Genomic DNA, 16,310 nt, shown 5'->3' on the forward strand with positions numbered 1-16,310 from the left:
AACTCCCTGATGTTTAAGTGTATTTAAGTAAAACCACTTTTCTTAATTATCTTGTAGTTCAATAATCTAATAATAATTAATTTCAGTAAACCCATAAATATAGCTTAAAACACAAGCTCCATTTTTAATCAGTGAAAACTGCCATTTGTTGAAAAGGTTTCTTGAGTAATAACTTTGCATTCTTATTAGTAATGTGGATTTATAGGAAAATCAAAACTGTATTAATTATACCGTATTCTCATTAGATATTAATAGACTCAGAAACCAAGCATTTTGTGCCTTGCTGACTGAGGTGTAATATTTATATGAGGCTTTGCAGCAGCAGCCAATGTGGCACTTAGTTCTAATGCACCCACTTTAGAGTATTGACTTGGTGCCCCTGGGACACATGAGCTCAAATCCCAGCCGGGAATGCAGATATGCTGCACTGAGCCTCTAGAACAGTGTCTTGGGGGTTCTCATTTCTCATAAGGGGATGAATTTTGTTAATGGATGCAGTTTGTGTTTTGAGACATCAGCTTATGAATGCAGAACATGTGTCTATTCCAAGCAAGGCCGTGGAATTCTTGTGCTTCAGTGGGAGAGAGACCTGAGAAGATGCAGCATCTCAAGGTCAGCAATATGCAGCTCTGTAAGCATAGGCACACACAACCCTTGCACAAAGCTATGAGCTGAAGTAATATCTCATCCTCAGAGCACAGTAACAGGAGTGCTGCTTCTTGCACTGCACACAATGTATTTGCCCGGCTGTTGGGATCCAGTGTTTGGGTTGTTTTTTCGGGGTATAATCTGAGAGCAGAATGACTGATCGATTGCATCTCCATGACAGCAGCTCTTGTAGAGCAACGGCTTAAGTCAGATGTCAGACTTTTGACACTACTTGATCATCAGTGGTTTCTGTAACTTAACAGAGTTTGCTGTTTTTTGATCTAGTTGTTTCGTGGTCCAGATTGTTTATTTTGAAGGCTGCTAGAGATGACTGAAGCTGCCAGACAGATGTTGAACTCCATTAGCATCCATATGAATCATAACTATGCCGGTCTACCCTGTGAACGATTTCTGTACTTACCCCAGCGCCAGGATGCTCCTCTGAGAGAGATGTTGCTCAAAAGGGCCTTTACATGAAACCACTTTCCCTTGAGCACTGATCTGTTGACTGATGCAGAGGAATGTAGAGGGCTCCTAAGAGAAGCATTTGCATGTAGTTTGCCACATCACTACCCCACCATACACGGGGATGGGCACCCATCATATCACTGGTTCTCCCTGCCGTATGCTTTCCATATCTGTGAGTGCTGTCACATGCCTGGTCCACAGTGGCCTTGTGAGATCTCAAAGGAAAGAGAGGTCAAGAATATGACCCAGTCCTTCTGCTAAGCCCAGGAAACTTAAGGAAAAGCAGAGACATTGCTGGAGTGAATTGTTCTGTGGAGCATGAGCCCATTGGAAATTTCCACAGTGACCTTGTGGGCCCATTAGCCCCAACTACAGGCAGAGCCTAATAAACCATGCTCAGATGGAGACTTCAGCTCTCTACCTTACAGTGTCCTAACCCATTAGCAAAGCAGGGAGTGATGCTCCTGTGAAGAGAATTAATTCCTCCCTCCCACAAAGGAAATGGCAGACGTGCCTAGTGACTATTCTTCGTCTCTTTTTAGCTTTTCTAAGTTCATTTTCTTGACTTCACCATCCTCATAAGTGTTTGCAGCTCAAGCTGTGTCATCTGAATATGTCATTAGTCACTGAATAGGCAAGTGAGGAACAGTCAGCTGGGGAGGATTTAGGACTATATAATACTGATCTCTGCCCTCTGTGGATTATAAGCATTTTTCTAAGTGCCTCTAATTTTAATCTCCCAAGCTGTGGCTTGTACAAAAATATATTCAATGGCCTCCTCTCTAGTATAATATCTTTATATTAAGGATTTTCTCTTTCACCTCAGGAAGTCAGCTTTGTGGCAGGCCATCTCATTTAAAACGTAGTGAAACAACAGTGGCATTTTTCTGTGGAAAATTGGAAGTACCACAGGTGATAGTCCAGTTACAAGTGTTGGAGATGGAAAAAATAATTTTGAAACACACTGCTGAAAGTTCAATCTTTTCAGTTAGTGAAAGTAAGTAATTTACTTCTGTCTGCAAGTAATAATTATCTGTATAGAAACCATAGTGATGGAGAAAGACAGCCCAGCAGGGTAAAAGGAGAATAAGAAATCTTTGAATTTTCTGAAAGCCTTCAGAAGAATCAGTAAGCAAATTCTCTGTACCTCCTTCCTCCTTCCTGCCACTGTGCAAACAGGAGAGGAACACAAACGAAAAATTAATAAAAAAATCAATAAAATAAAGCAGACACCTAACAAGCAGACACTTAACTCTCTTGCGATCCAAATAAGACCAGTGGTTAGAGATGGGATTCAGGTGCAAGGAATGGGAAATAGGTAAGGGGACAGAGTCAATGTGGGTTTAATCTTGCTTTCAGGAGAGTCAGACTGTTTTGGGCTTTCTCTGGGGTTATGCCCATGTGAAAACATCAGAGCAGATGTGAATGAGTCAGACCAAATTTTCAGAAGTGTGGATCAAGGGCTTCTACCTAAGTCCTGGCTGAACTTCTGTCCTGATTTGTTCATTTCTGTACTTCTCACTCAGCAAATCACAAAGTGAAGGAGCCTTTTCATAAGCTTCTTGTGCTTGCTGACCTGCAGGTTGAGAAAGTCCAGTGGCTTCTGGTGACCGTCAGGAGTATTCGCACTTCTCTGCTTTGTTGTATGCTAGGACAGATCACTACTTGTGTGATTTCTACCAGGTCCGTGGATGGCTTTAAGGAAGCTTATTTTTAGTGGATAAACATCACATCCTTGTTTTCTTTTCCTTTTTTGTCACTCTCTGCACTAGTTTGGTTATTCAGCAACATGCTCCTTTCAGACTGGGCAGGGACTGTAGTTTCTGAGACTGGAAAGCCAGTAGAGAAGCGAGACATAAGCAGAAGCTTATGGAAAGACCTTTAGAAACAGAGCAAGCATATGAGCACTTCTCAACTATATACTGACTATCTCATATTTTGCCAGTGCTTTCTCCCAAATGTATTATTTTTTCTTACTGTCTGTGAGCAATTTTTCTTCATTAGGCACTCCTATTTTTTAATAAATCATTACATTTTTCTGCATTTACCCATCCTTAGACTTAGAGCTTTCTGTTCAGTGCCTTAATCAAAACATCTTTCACATTGCTGGGGCTTCCTCCATGAATTGTTTCTGATCGGCAGTACAGCTTCATCTGCAGTCAGTGCCCTGAGCACTCTGCCTCCCCTATCAACCGTTTCAGGCAGGACTGAAAACACACCCTATCCGCCTATGATACCCTCTTTATTTCCTTGTTGCAGCCCTTTTCATTTCTCCCTGGCTGTTCTCTGACAGCTGCAGCCCAGGCTCCAATCTGCTGCAGGTGGCTCTTTTTGCCCTTCAGGCTTTCTTCACCATTGTGATGCATTAATGAAGTAGAGCTCCCTGTCAGACTTCATCAGCAGTCTTGTGAAGGCAGAATGAAATCACTTCTATTGACCCACTGGCATATTTATAGGCTCCTTCTTTTTGCTGAGTATGGCAGTTATCACCTTTCCATCCCCATGTTGTGTTTATTCAGCAGAAAGCTAAATCACATCTGTGCACAAGTGGAACATTAATCAGTAAACGTAAGCCACTCATAAAGACTGCTGAACCTATCTAATTACCAGTGCTGGGATAGCTCACAACACCTACCCCTCAGAGGGGTTCACAACCCCATCAATCCACAGGCCTCTAAACAGAGCCCAGCAAGCTCAGAGACTTTTTCAGCTCTCCTCTTCCTTGACTGTCCCCAGAAAGCAGCATTTTAAAGTTTTCCTGGAGTTGTTCCTGATGCTTCTCTTTTTTCCTATAGAAACAACAAACCCACTTCAAAGCAATTTTGTTTCACTTCACTATGGAATTTTTTTCTTTTACTTTATCACTGTTCTCCCCTTTCTTAAATTGCTAAATATCAAACTCAAACACCATTTGTGGTTTTGGGGTTGGAGTTTATTGTATCAGTTCATACTATATTACTAGATGAAGCATAATTCTATATCAGTATGGTTATATTTTCAGTAATGATGCATAAACATCAAAAGCATTTAATAAACTTTGTGTGAAAAGAAGTTATAAGCTGTATGTATACATGTAATGGAAAAAAAAGATGCTGTCTGACAAAGTTTTTATTATTTTCTAATGAGACTACAAATTTGGCTGTCCAAGATATCTCTATGGATAGATATATATTAGCTTCTAAAAAGTTTCTAACACAGTCTTGATTAATTCTGATGAAATTAGTAGCTCTCCATTGGAGTCTCAGTTAACCTCTTTATTTTCTCAAATTTTTATCCACTTCATCTACAACAGATTAAATGAATTAAAAAGTGATAAATCTACAAATCTTTAAATAGGGAAGCATCATCTCCTGGGAATATTTCCAGATTGTAATTTTTTTCTTAGTCCAGTGTTACATTCAACAGTCAAGAGGAAAATCTTGGAGGTAGATTTTGCCAATGGCTTATTTCATCTATATATATTTTAATAACACTGAATCCAAGAGTCAGGATAATAGATGATGTTTATGAGGGAGAAAAGCAGTTCAGAAAAGGACTTCAGGGTCAGAACAATCAACACAGTGTTTCATGGAAGCAAAGGAAGTAAATATGGCCCCTGACTGAGGGATCAAGGGAACATCAGCTGGAGAGTGAGAGCGGTTTTACACTACAGTGACATAATCAGCAAAATCCTCTAACTGGCAATGGCCTCTAAGTTTATATGTGAGAATGTAAAAAGAGACCTCCAAGAATGATTTCAGTAACTAGAGAACCTGATTACTGTGAGAAGATACTCAGTTTAGAGTATAATGTTCAGTAGGAAATATGATCAAATAAGTACTCACAGAGGATGTATATTTCAGATCTAGTAAAGTTATTTAGCTAAGGAGATAAAAATACAGCAAGAGGCTGAGCTTGGTCACTTCTGCTGAATCAATGCAGTGTTAAAATAAGATCTAAGATAAATTTAAAATAAAGCAAAACAAAAATAGAGAAAAGTTACTTATATCTGCATTGGTTTCTCTGTCTCTAATTTAAACCAAGAGAATAAATCCTCCAAAAATAGATGTTGTTTTTCATCCAGAAGTTATTCTATTTGATAGAGAAATCATTTTGTATAATTTTAGGTTATATGATTTTATACCCAAATGGGTAATAACTGAGATCCTTTGGGGGTGGCCTTTTCATACTGAACAATGATCTGTCTTCATGTCCACTAATAGGCCTCACTTGAACTCCTGAAAATTTGACTGATGGTAAAATGGATAATTAAAATTTTAGGGGCTTGCCTAAGCTATTAAAGAAAATTATTAGGCCTGGTAGGAGATGGCTGAGAAATTCATATTCACATCACTAGAATCCAGGTCAAAAGGGATCAGTTGCAAGAATCACGTAAATTGTACACAGTCAGAAATCTAACAAACTCAAATATAGATTATTCAAAAAATTGTTCAATGGATGTGCAGTCTCTTTTAATTTACATGACAGCAGTTTTAAGGAAACCCATGGTTCTAATTGAAGAAATAGAAATACAGAGAAATTCTGTTCAGCAACTTTATTATCTACGTACTGAGATGAACTTTCCGCTCTTTTAATTTGAAGGAAGTCATGAGACCTAGTCCTCATGAACTCTTTCTGGTTAATATATTGTTTCAGTCACATAGACATAGTTTGTTGCCTTTGCTGGGAAGTTTCACTGAACTATAGTTAGAAAACATCAAATCACCATGCTCCATCTGAATGTCCCTCCCAAATAATCACTGCTGGTAATTTAACGTCAGTAGATTATAAGGGTCCTCACCATTAGTGTTTATTTAACAGGTCTTGGTTTTTTTATCCACAGGGAAAAAGAGTGGTCTTGCCCTTGAATGACACTAGTTCAAGTGATTTTCAAGCTTCAGCCCTGTTTGTAAAAAGCTTTAGATATTTCCTTGGAAAGGTAAACTAGAAATCCAAGATAAGCGATAATTTATGGCATCTGAAATCTTTCAAATACAATAGCCTGGTAAGTATGAATTAACCTGACTTTATTGTGAGAAATAAGATTTTTCCAAGAAAAGCCAAAGAAAACTAGAGGATATTCCTCTGGGATCTGAGTACTTAAAAGAAGCTCATCATGTATGAGAAATTGATTATAGTGTGTTGAAACAAAATGAAAGAATCAAACAATGCATATATTTTCAGGGGGAAAACCCAGCAGTTTGCAAGATGACTGTGATCTCAACATTCATGTCCTCTATATAGTATGATACTTTGGCTGCCTGCTCCCACTGGTGAGGGTCTATTGAGCAGTGGAACAGATACAACCTAAGATTATTTACATTTCCTTTCCTAGCAGATAACAGAAGGGAGACTACATGAATGTGTATAAATACAACTATAGAATCAGAATCCTGGAAATGTCTTTGCCATCATATCACTACACAACACAGTCACCACAAAACCAACGAAGACTTTCCTAGAGGTGATGCCAATTAATTCAGCTTTCAAAAAGTGAGGATGTCAGGGAGGCAGAGAAGGCTCCAAATGAAGATATTTTTTAAGATTCCTCATTTCCCCATAGGTCTAAAAATCATAGGACCATAAAATCATTAAGGTTGGGAAAAAAAGCCCTGTAAGATCACCAAGTCCAACTGTTAACCCAACACCATCGTGTTCACCTCTAAACCATATCCCTAAGTACCACATCCGTGCATTTTTGAACACTTCTGCTGATGGTGATTCTACCACTTTCCTGCACATCCTGTTCCAATGCCTGACAACCCTTTTCAGTAAAGAATTTTTTCCTAATATCAAATCTAAACCTCCTGTGGCCCAACTTGATGTCATTTATGCTTTTCCTGTCACCTGTTTACACCTCATTACAATCTCCTTCCAGGTAGTTGTAGAAAGAGATAAGGTCGCCCTAGAGCCTCCTTTTTTGCAGGCTAAACAATCCCAACTCCCTCAGCTGCTCCAGACTCTTCACCAGCTCTGTTGTCCTTCTCTGGACATGCTCCAGCACATCAATGTCTTCCTTGCAGTAAGGTGCCCAAAACTGAACACAGAATTTGAGGTGCAGACTCACCAGTGCTGAGCGCAGGTCTGAGTACAGTGCATGTATCCACAGATGCTACAGTTTTGGTATTGGAAGTAAACCTTCCACTGCATGCTTTCAGAAGACCACTGAAGAGTGGCTGAGACCAGGCACAATTTCCTGGTCTCACAATTCCCAGCTACCAAGACAAGAGTGAATGTACATATGTATATGCGCACATGAGCTCAAGAATTCTTTTGCCCTGGTGCCTCACAGTTTCCAGCATGCACTGGAGCAATGAATTCAACAGTTCCCCTCTTCCCTACATAATTCAAGAGAATTGGAGACTTGGAGTGTTTTCCTTGTTCTCATTTAGTTGTGTTCTCTCTAACTTCCATCTTTAAAAAAAATGCCAAAAAAAAACCCTTTAGCGAGGGCTTGTACTTCTCAAGATTAGGTGACTGAATTTATCTTGTCAACACTCATTTTACCTTCAGTAAAACAAATACGTCTTTAGCAGTACCCTACAGACTCCCTACCCAGTTTGCATGGCCTCAGCTCAGAAGATCTGGTATTCCTCTTGCCCCAGTGACTGCTCTGCCCAGTATATCCCGGTTGATCTCACATGATGCAGCACCCTATTATAGCTCTGTGTCTTTCATGGACTCCTCCAAAGCCTACAAATCCTAACACTTCTATTATTGATATACATACTCCTCATAACATAGGCTCTTCAAGGGGCAGCTTTTCTTCCATGTCTTACAAAGTCAAGCAGCCACTGAGGCAGTGAGGGTTAATGGCATACCAGGCATTTTGACTAAAAGGGGAAATACAATGGAGGTAGAAGGGATGGGAAGAAGACAGAAGAATAGCAAAATCTGACAAATGCTTTTCTCAGCATTATGTCAAACATGTTTACAGAATTGCACAATTAATAAAAAAACCTGCACTAGAGTCCCTAATTACTATTCTACACAGGGCAGAACACTTCTTCATTATCCCTTTTTGAATTGATTGTGTACATCAAACAGTCAAGATATAAATAAAATATGCCTGCATGCATAATACTCTCACATTAAAGCAGAAGGCAATTAACCTATGATTTTTCATTAATTAAATTAAAATAGCCCTCTGAAAAATGTCTCAAATCAAAACAAGTTCCTTACAGAGTATTTTTTTCTTTCCATGATGCACAGAGCCTGCTTGTAAAATCATTGGTCCAATGCAATTACAATAAACCTCCCTAACGTTATCAAAGTCTACCAATTTGCTTCTGTGGCTCAATTGATCAAAGTGTTAATCCCAAATACAATATTGGTTTTATTTTTCCATCTTTAAAATAATATTTACTGATTGTCCACTATTTAACACATTGTTTACATTTTATTTTTGCTAATTATATTGATGTGCTTTACAGAATTACAGTGCATATTGATCTGATCAGAAATTTGGCAAATAAGACTTCGCTCTAGGAGTGGGTTACTTTTCTTTTCTTAAATTTATATAGACAATAATAAACTCGATTAGTGTAAGGTTTTATTAGCACTTAGTGGTTATCTCCAGTTAACTGAGTTTAGTTTATGGTGTCGGAGAGAGGTAAGAGTCAGTCAGCTTCTTGACCCGTAACAAACATATGCTGTTTCAATCATTCTATTCAGATAAATTGAGTTGTACTAAAGACACCTTCAGGTGTCTATTTGCTTTGTGGATTGTGAGGATGTATGATCATAAAACAAAGGGAAGACATGCTTCAGCCAAGAATACTCACTGGACGATAAAAAATGACCAATGCAAAATTGCTGCTTCTAAAGTACATCCATTTCCATTCCTCAGATTTAAGGGACATCTGCCCATAGAGGCTATCAGGGTCACAGATCTGGATGAAAAACATGACTGAGTCTTGGTTTGTTGGTTTTTTTGGTGGTTTTTTGTGATACTTGAGGTTAGAAAATTTCAGATATAGGTATTCATAAATGTTTGATAATAAAAAACTACATGTTTGTTGCCACCTAAAATTAAATCATCACACTTTAGAAATGTTGAATTAGGTGTCTGTCTTAAAAGAGGCAAAAGACATTTTTAACTACAGAATATATGAAGAGTGATGCTACAGCAGCAGTGTTTTTTCTTTAACTCAAAAGTCACTTACCTTTTTAAGAACTCTGTAAATTTTGAATTTACAAGATTTTGGCTCTTCAATAATCATAATAATGACTTGTTATGTTAGCAACATTAAAAACCAGCCTTTGGAATGCCAGCATAATTTCTTTGGTAGAGATAATACATACCAAGGTAGCAGAAGGAGGAAAAGGTCATGTTCCCTTTCCCAAGTGTTACTGAGAGCCTGGAGGCTGTGGACAAAAAAAGAGAGCAGAGGGCACTTCTTCTGGGGAGGGACCCTTGAATGCTCTGGCATTTAAGCAGAATCCAGCACACATGTATTTACAGCACATGTGTGGAAAGTTGTATACTGAATTATAAGAACATAAGGGCAGATATTTTGTTATTTCTGCAGTTTCAGACATCACAAAAGTGAAATGTTTTGCCTGAGGGAAGGGAATCATCTTGGTCCTTTTGTCTTTGTCCATAAAACGGGGACAATATTGACCTCATACAAGTGCTCTGAAAAGACACCTATTAGATTCAAATGTCTTTTTTTCCCAGCTATATGACTTGCTCTAATAAAAGATCTTACTTCTCCCACATATCCTCCCTTGTATTTATTACTGTAGAAGAGTACAATCGACATATGGTTTTCTATTCAAAACCATTTCCTTCCCAGAGTAAAAAATAAATACAAACTCTCACCAGTCTACAGCGGAGGTCCAGTCAGAAAATAGTTCTACTACCCACATGACTAAGGAAGCTATCCTATTTTAAAGCTTGAATTCTTGCACCATTTTTAAAATTAAATTGAAAAAAATCAATGTTTTGGGAAGCACAAGGTGTTAGAATTTGGCCAGAAAACTCTATCAAGCACTGCCTTCCCCATCTAGTTATCAGATATTTTGTCTAATTAATTTAACTCATTCTCCCTTTACAAAAGTCCTACAAGATATTAATTCATTTTTCTTATGGAATACAGCTTCAGCTCCAGAAAATTATGTCTTCATAATTTTATTCCTAACAAGTAAATTGAGTTCTTTTCTTCATCCTAATATTCTCTGGTTTTACTCTTTAGCAGTATGAGCCCACAGTGTCAGAGAAGATCTATAGACCTGTTTCAGGTCCTTGGCTGATGCTTTCATGCATGGCAACTGGGCATTCCTACAGAATATTAAAACTGGTTACATATCTCCATTTCTCAGTCAAAATGCATGTATGAGTCAGAGTAGATTACATTAGAGATTCTACCATATGGGGGAGGGGGGAAAATAGCAGATTACGGAGTACTCTCTTTTTTTCCTTCAACCACCCAGAGTCACGTTACAGCCTCAGCTTCATCTCTGCACCTGTGTTATAAATACCATTAGGCCTGGAAAACTGTGAACAGAAGGGCTGTGCTTATTGCACTTCTGAGGGATTTGGGAAGAAAAAGCTTTTTGTGTTTGTAAACTCTAGGAATTATTTTTTTTAACCTAGACAGGAAAGATTCAAGGGAGGTCGAAATGTAAAGATACATATTTCCATCGCAGATCATCCTTAAAAAAACAAACAAACAAACAAACAAACAACAACAACAACAACAACACACAAGCCAAACAAACAAAACCACCATAAAACCCGATTAAAATGAAAAAAAAGAAAACCTTACAGTAACTTATAAGCAGGACATGGGCTGGGTTAGCATTTTTCTTTCAGTTACCTGGAAGTTGCATTTCACTTCCTGTAACACTTTCCTCCTCCCATCACTTTTTTCTTTCTCTTCAACTACTCATTTCTTTAAAGAAACCAACTTGAGAAATTGTATTTTATACAAGGTTGTGATATGTAAGTATCTTTAAGCAGTGAGGTAAAGCAGTTGAAGGCCAGTGCCTCGGACACCACAGGTGATAAAGAAAGAGCGTGTCATTCTTGTTCAAAGAGAAATGGAGACTTTTGGATTTACTCCAAGCATGTGAACACTGTTGTGTTTTTTGTGGAATATTCGTTAAAAATCTCTATAAATTGCCTCCCAAAAATAGATGTTTTCCCACTTTTATCCCCACTCTTCCAAAAATAAAAGAACTTTTAAAAATGTATTAAAAACGGCACACTGCAAACCAAATGCACACAGGGTAAACTCTTTTTGGCTTCAAAATGCTCCTTCACCAAAGTCTCAGAGGACTTGCATAAATACAGAAAGTGGAATTGCAAACAGCTGTGGTGTCATGGGCTATCACATTCAGTCTGTGATTATCACCTAAACAGACAAACAAAAGAGAAAAGGACACCGTTATCAAATTCCGAATGGAGGAGGGGGGAGAGGGACAGACTCTGCCTGACGTTTTTCCTTAAAAGAGAACCATCACAGCAGCCTCACCCAGAGAAACTCCAGGGCGTGAAACAGTCAGGGTAAGCAGACAAATTGCATTCCAGGGCACTAGCCTGAGATTTTCTTTTTTATGTCACAGCTTCAGATACTTCAAGATGAACTAAACATTTTAGCAAGTTTATGAATTACAGGCAGATAGCTGCACTGCATTTCAAACACTCCTTTTTTGTAGACTGGAAAGAAACAAGGAACATAACGTAGACTGAGGACACTGGTTATGCAGAATTTACTTGGGCATGATTCTGAAGATTTGCCATAAAACACTCCCTATTTTTTCAAGGCCAACAGGAGCCAGGAGAATACGCCTTAAAATAACTGCCACCATAAATCATTTCTATAAGCATGGTGGTAGGGGAAAGCAAGATTGCAAACACATCTAAATAATTTTAAAAATAGTAAATGTATGTAAAAATTACATGAAACAATGTGCTGGATTATCATGAAGGCGTGCCCAAGAGCTCCCTGGATCAAAAACTGACCACAGCATCTGAGAAAGCCACGCATAACTTCTGCTCAATGACAAATTGCTGCTGGCTGGACAGTTACTCATGTAAAGTTTCCATCTACAAGCTCTGTACTGGATTTACTGCTAAAAAACAAATAATGGATCACTGGCATTTCTTCATGCTACCCATTTTGTCATGAGAAGGAGAAGAAAAACATGACAGATATGAAAGTGTTCTAGTATGAATAGCCTGAACACAAACTCCTGTCATCCTGCTACCTGTCAAGAGAGGAGAAAAGAAGTAAACACTAATTTAAGTTAGTTTAAGCTGCCTAAATAAAGAAATAAATAGATATGATTCCACCAAACTGTGCATTTATTAGATCTGTCATCTGAAATCAATGCATTATATGCCTCTGCAGTTTGAGAAAAGCAGAAGTGTGGGATTACAAATTACAAATTCAACTCACGTAATGAAACAGATATATGTGTCTTTTCCACCACGAAGGATTGTGATAGAATTCAAAGCTGTTAAATGAGTTTAATTCTCGTCTCAAGCTCTAAGGATGAAACCCAGTCTGAGTTGAGAGCAGATCTCTTGGAGGATTTGAGTGTTGACTTTCATAACCTGAGTGGTTTGTAGCCTATTCCAGCCCCTGTTAGAGTGCAGTCAGATGATGTTCAATGTATTTACACTGAAATATGGTAGGTCCAAGCTGCAGATATATATCAAGTGGTGTTTTATGCAGCAATGCACCCAGTGTTATCACTCCAGAGTACATAAATGAGAATTAAGACACACAGTGAAGTGCTGACAGTGGTGGAGTATCCCACTGCAGAAAGATCTGCAGCTCACCCTAAACATACAACTTGCATATAAATAACATGGGAATTAAACTAGCCTGCTCTCAGAAGTCAGGCTGGACCCTGTCAGCTTAGCAGTATGGATACATGCTAAAAGGCACAGAGCTCAACATGTATTCCAAGGAGAAAGGAAATTATTCATCCCTTAAACCGCTGCCATGACTTTAAAATCCAGAACTTCACTGGTCATCTCTAAAATAATTTAAGTTACTCTGAGGGTATAATGTAATTTACGTCGAGTAGATTCTCAGGAGGCAAGTAGAGCTTCTGTAGGAGGGGACTGCCATTAGAGTTCAAAGAGAGCAGGCAGCTGACAGCGCACAGTCCTCTTTGGGTAAAGCAAGGCACTGGGAAGAGAGGAACAAACAGCTGAAGGGGAAGACAGTGAAACTGGAAAGCAAACAGACTAGAAACTTTCTCTGTTGTGACAGATCTGCTGCAGGACATTTCTAATTTCGGTCCCCAGCTACTCCTTGCTGCCCCTGCTACCGCTAGAAATTTCCAGGCTTTTGCTGTGCTGCTACAGGACTTTGTGCAACTGCAGCCAAACCTACCACTGTGGTGGGTTTGGGTGGAAGACAGACACTTGTTTTTAACAATCATGCTTGGTTTAACATCAGCTATACATAAGGGGCAAGATTACAAGTCTCAGTACTGAGGTGCACACAGGCAGATTCAGGCCCCAGGCCCCCATTCATTACATGTGCTCTATGACCTGAGCCTAAACACATCCATAGAGCAGAAGCTGCAAGGACTATTTCACTCTATAAGCAGGAATTGGGGTAGCTTTCATGAAAACACTCTTGGCAGATATCAGCCCTCCCCCACTCCTTGACTTTTTTGCATTGTTCTTTACTTTGCCTCACATGTAAATTTAATAAATCATAATACAGGGCCCTGAAAATGCAAATGCCTAAAGGTATTTAAAGTGTACAGTCATTGCTGGTGCCATGGAGGCAGCATAAGATGGGTGTCCTCCCCAGAGAGACTTCCAGCACCTATGTGCTGATTCACACAGACTGTATGGGGGGGGTTCAGGACTTCATTCCCCCAGTTAGGACAGTAACTCTGTGTTCACATAATACCTGCTCCACTCTGCTCTCTGATAAAGGAGCACAGAGTCTTCCAAGGAAGAGAACTGAAGGGTTTGCTCTGCAAAGGACAGGTCCTTGGACAGGAAGGCTGTCCCAGGCTCCTTTTTGTAGCACATTTCAGCTCAGGGTTATTGTTGGGTGAGAATGAACGTGTTCTGTCTCCAGGACTCTAAAACCACATGGGAGGGCCAAGCTGGCTGCTGCCAGTACTGAAGGTGAAAAATTTTGTAGAAATTACCACATAATGGTCTGAACAAGAGTACAGGCTGTGCCCAAGTGCAATGATGTTGCTTGAAGATGCTCTGCATAAGCGACCTTTACAATAGGGGGATAGGGTTGGACTAGATCAATCTGCAGACAGGCTCAGCTCAAAACCAAGCCTACAAAGTGGAAAGAACCTTGATATTTTCCACAGTGACAAGAGTAGGAAGGGATGTACCTGTGCGAGCGTAAGCAGGAGTTATAACTTTGGGAAGACACTAACAGAGCAGAGATAACTGAGGCATGGAAAACAGACATAGTGACCGTGAGTCACTGACACAGAGGCAGTTGTTGTAATGGTGCTTGTAGAAGATAGACACAGAGCGAAATAAAGGCAATCTGAAAAACAAAATTAAGGAATCCTTATCAAAAGCCCACAAAACCCAAAACCAAACGAACAAAAACCAACAACAGCAACAAAACAAACCATGAGAAGATGTGTACTATATCATAGGGCAATCACAGTTTGTAAAGAATCCTCACAAACCTGAGAACTACTGAATAAACATGTTCTGAGAACAGTCAAATTGTTACGTTTTGATTTTTTTTTCTGAGGGGGAGGAAGGGGAGAGGGAAATCCTGTTTTCTCCATAAGATGTTACTTCTATTACACAAATATATGCCTGCTGACCAAGGTCTTTTTTTCCCAATGAAACAGAATTTCTCAGAGAACAAAACACCATTTTCTAACTGGATCTTCATAATATTATCTTCAGGATATTTCCCATGCTTATGTAGGTGTTTCTACAGCAACAACAAAAAAAAATGCAAAATGCCTGTGTTATAAATAATAAGTGCGAATCATACACATTTAATTCCACACTACTGCAATTGTTTAGGGCTTTTTAAAAAACAAACAAACAAAAAACACCAAAACAAACCAACAACCAACAACAAAACTGTATTAACAAATGGCATTAACTGTCACTTCAGATACAAGCACACGTAAGTTTAAGAATTTTCTCACCACCCCATGAAAATGTCACTAGCTCCAGGTGAAACCAGCCTATGGACAGCAGATGCAAATTGCACTGCAGCCCAAGCTTAGGCAGAGAAGTAATGATCAGCATGAAATAGTAAATAATAATGAGAAATTCATTGCTATCAAAGAGGAAAATATCCAGGTATCTGGACATAAGAATGGTTTAAACGTAAGCAAGAAATAAACTAACTTTACCTAGGGTTCAAAGTGCCCAGCTAGTGAAATTAGAGGATTGCTTCCTAACCTCTCACAGTCCGTTCAAAAATTAAGAGTTTGGCAGAATTAAATCCATCAATTGCACACACACACACACACACACACACACACACACACACTTCCTTACCCCTGTTCCATATAGTTCCTTACAACGAGGTCAAATGTAAGATGTCTAGATTGCTTGGACAGAGTCAACAATGATTACTTTACTCTTGGCTACCATTCTTTGAAATTTATCCCTAATCTGGCATGTTGTCTTCATGAAGTCTTTTATGGACATCTGTTGAAATGAATTGAAATATTTTCCAAGGATGCATGTAATGCAGAAGCAACAGTTACAGTGTTAAGATCCTAAATATCTGTCAAAAAGAGAAAGGCCCGGGAACGCCTGTATTAACTGGTGTGATCAGGTCTGATTCAGCCTGGAAAAGGACATTCACAGGTGACAAGGGAGCATTGTAACAAGAAATCAGTAAGGTAGACAGCCAGGGCTACATCTCCATCATGACAGAGTTCATGTACTACAAGGAGTAGGGAATGAACAATGCCCACTTTGCAACATGGACAAGCCTCTATTAAAACAATCTGCAAATTATTCTGTATTTTTCCTACATCTCAATGTTCATTCTTCTGTGTGGAAGAAGGAAACAACTGAGGGTTTACATGCTGTATGCCTTTTGGAAAATATTTTGTGTTTTATGACATTTAAATATAATTTATGACTCATCATGTTGAATATACAAAATGATTTTTCAACTACAACTGTCTTTCCCCCAATTTTTTGAATAAGCTGACTTACCTACCTCTCAGATGAACTAAGCAAAAATTTAGTCTTTCTTAACAGATCCTTAGAAAGACAGCAA

The 16,310-nt window shown here is 38.9% G+C and overlaps 1 protein-coding gene and 1 long non-coding RNA gene across 2 annotated transcripts in view; one reads left to right on the plus strand and one right to left on the minus strand.

Moving 5' to 3' along the window:
• Nucleotides 1–16,310, plus strand: part of LOC126647092 (aspartyl/asparaginyl beta-hydroxylase-like) — a 724,697-nt gene that overhangs the window by 44,199 nt on the left and 664,188 nt on the right. The gene's annotated exons all lie outside the window — the stretch shown is intronic.
• The window catches only part of LOC126647196 (uncharacterized), a 95,196-nt gene that overhangs the window by 37,769 nt on the left and 41,117 nt on the right, over nt 1–16,310 (minus strand). The gene's annotated exons all lie outside the window — the stretch shown is intronic.

This window comes from Myiozetetes cayanensis, unplaced genomic scaffold, assembly GCF_022539395.1.
Source record: "Myiozetetes cayanensis isolate MyiCay16 unplaced genomic scaffold, myiCay2020 scf1, whole genome shotgun sequence".
Taxonomy (NCBI): domain Eukaryota; kingdom Metazoa; phylum Chordata; class Aves; order Passeriformes; family Tyrannidae; genus Myiozetetes; species Myiozetetes cayanensis.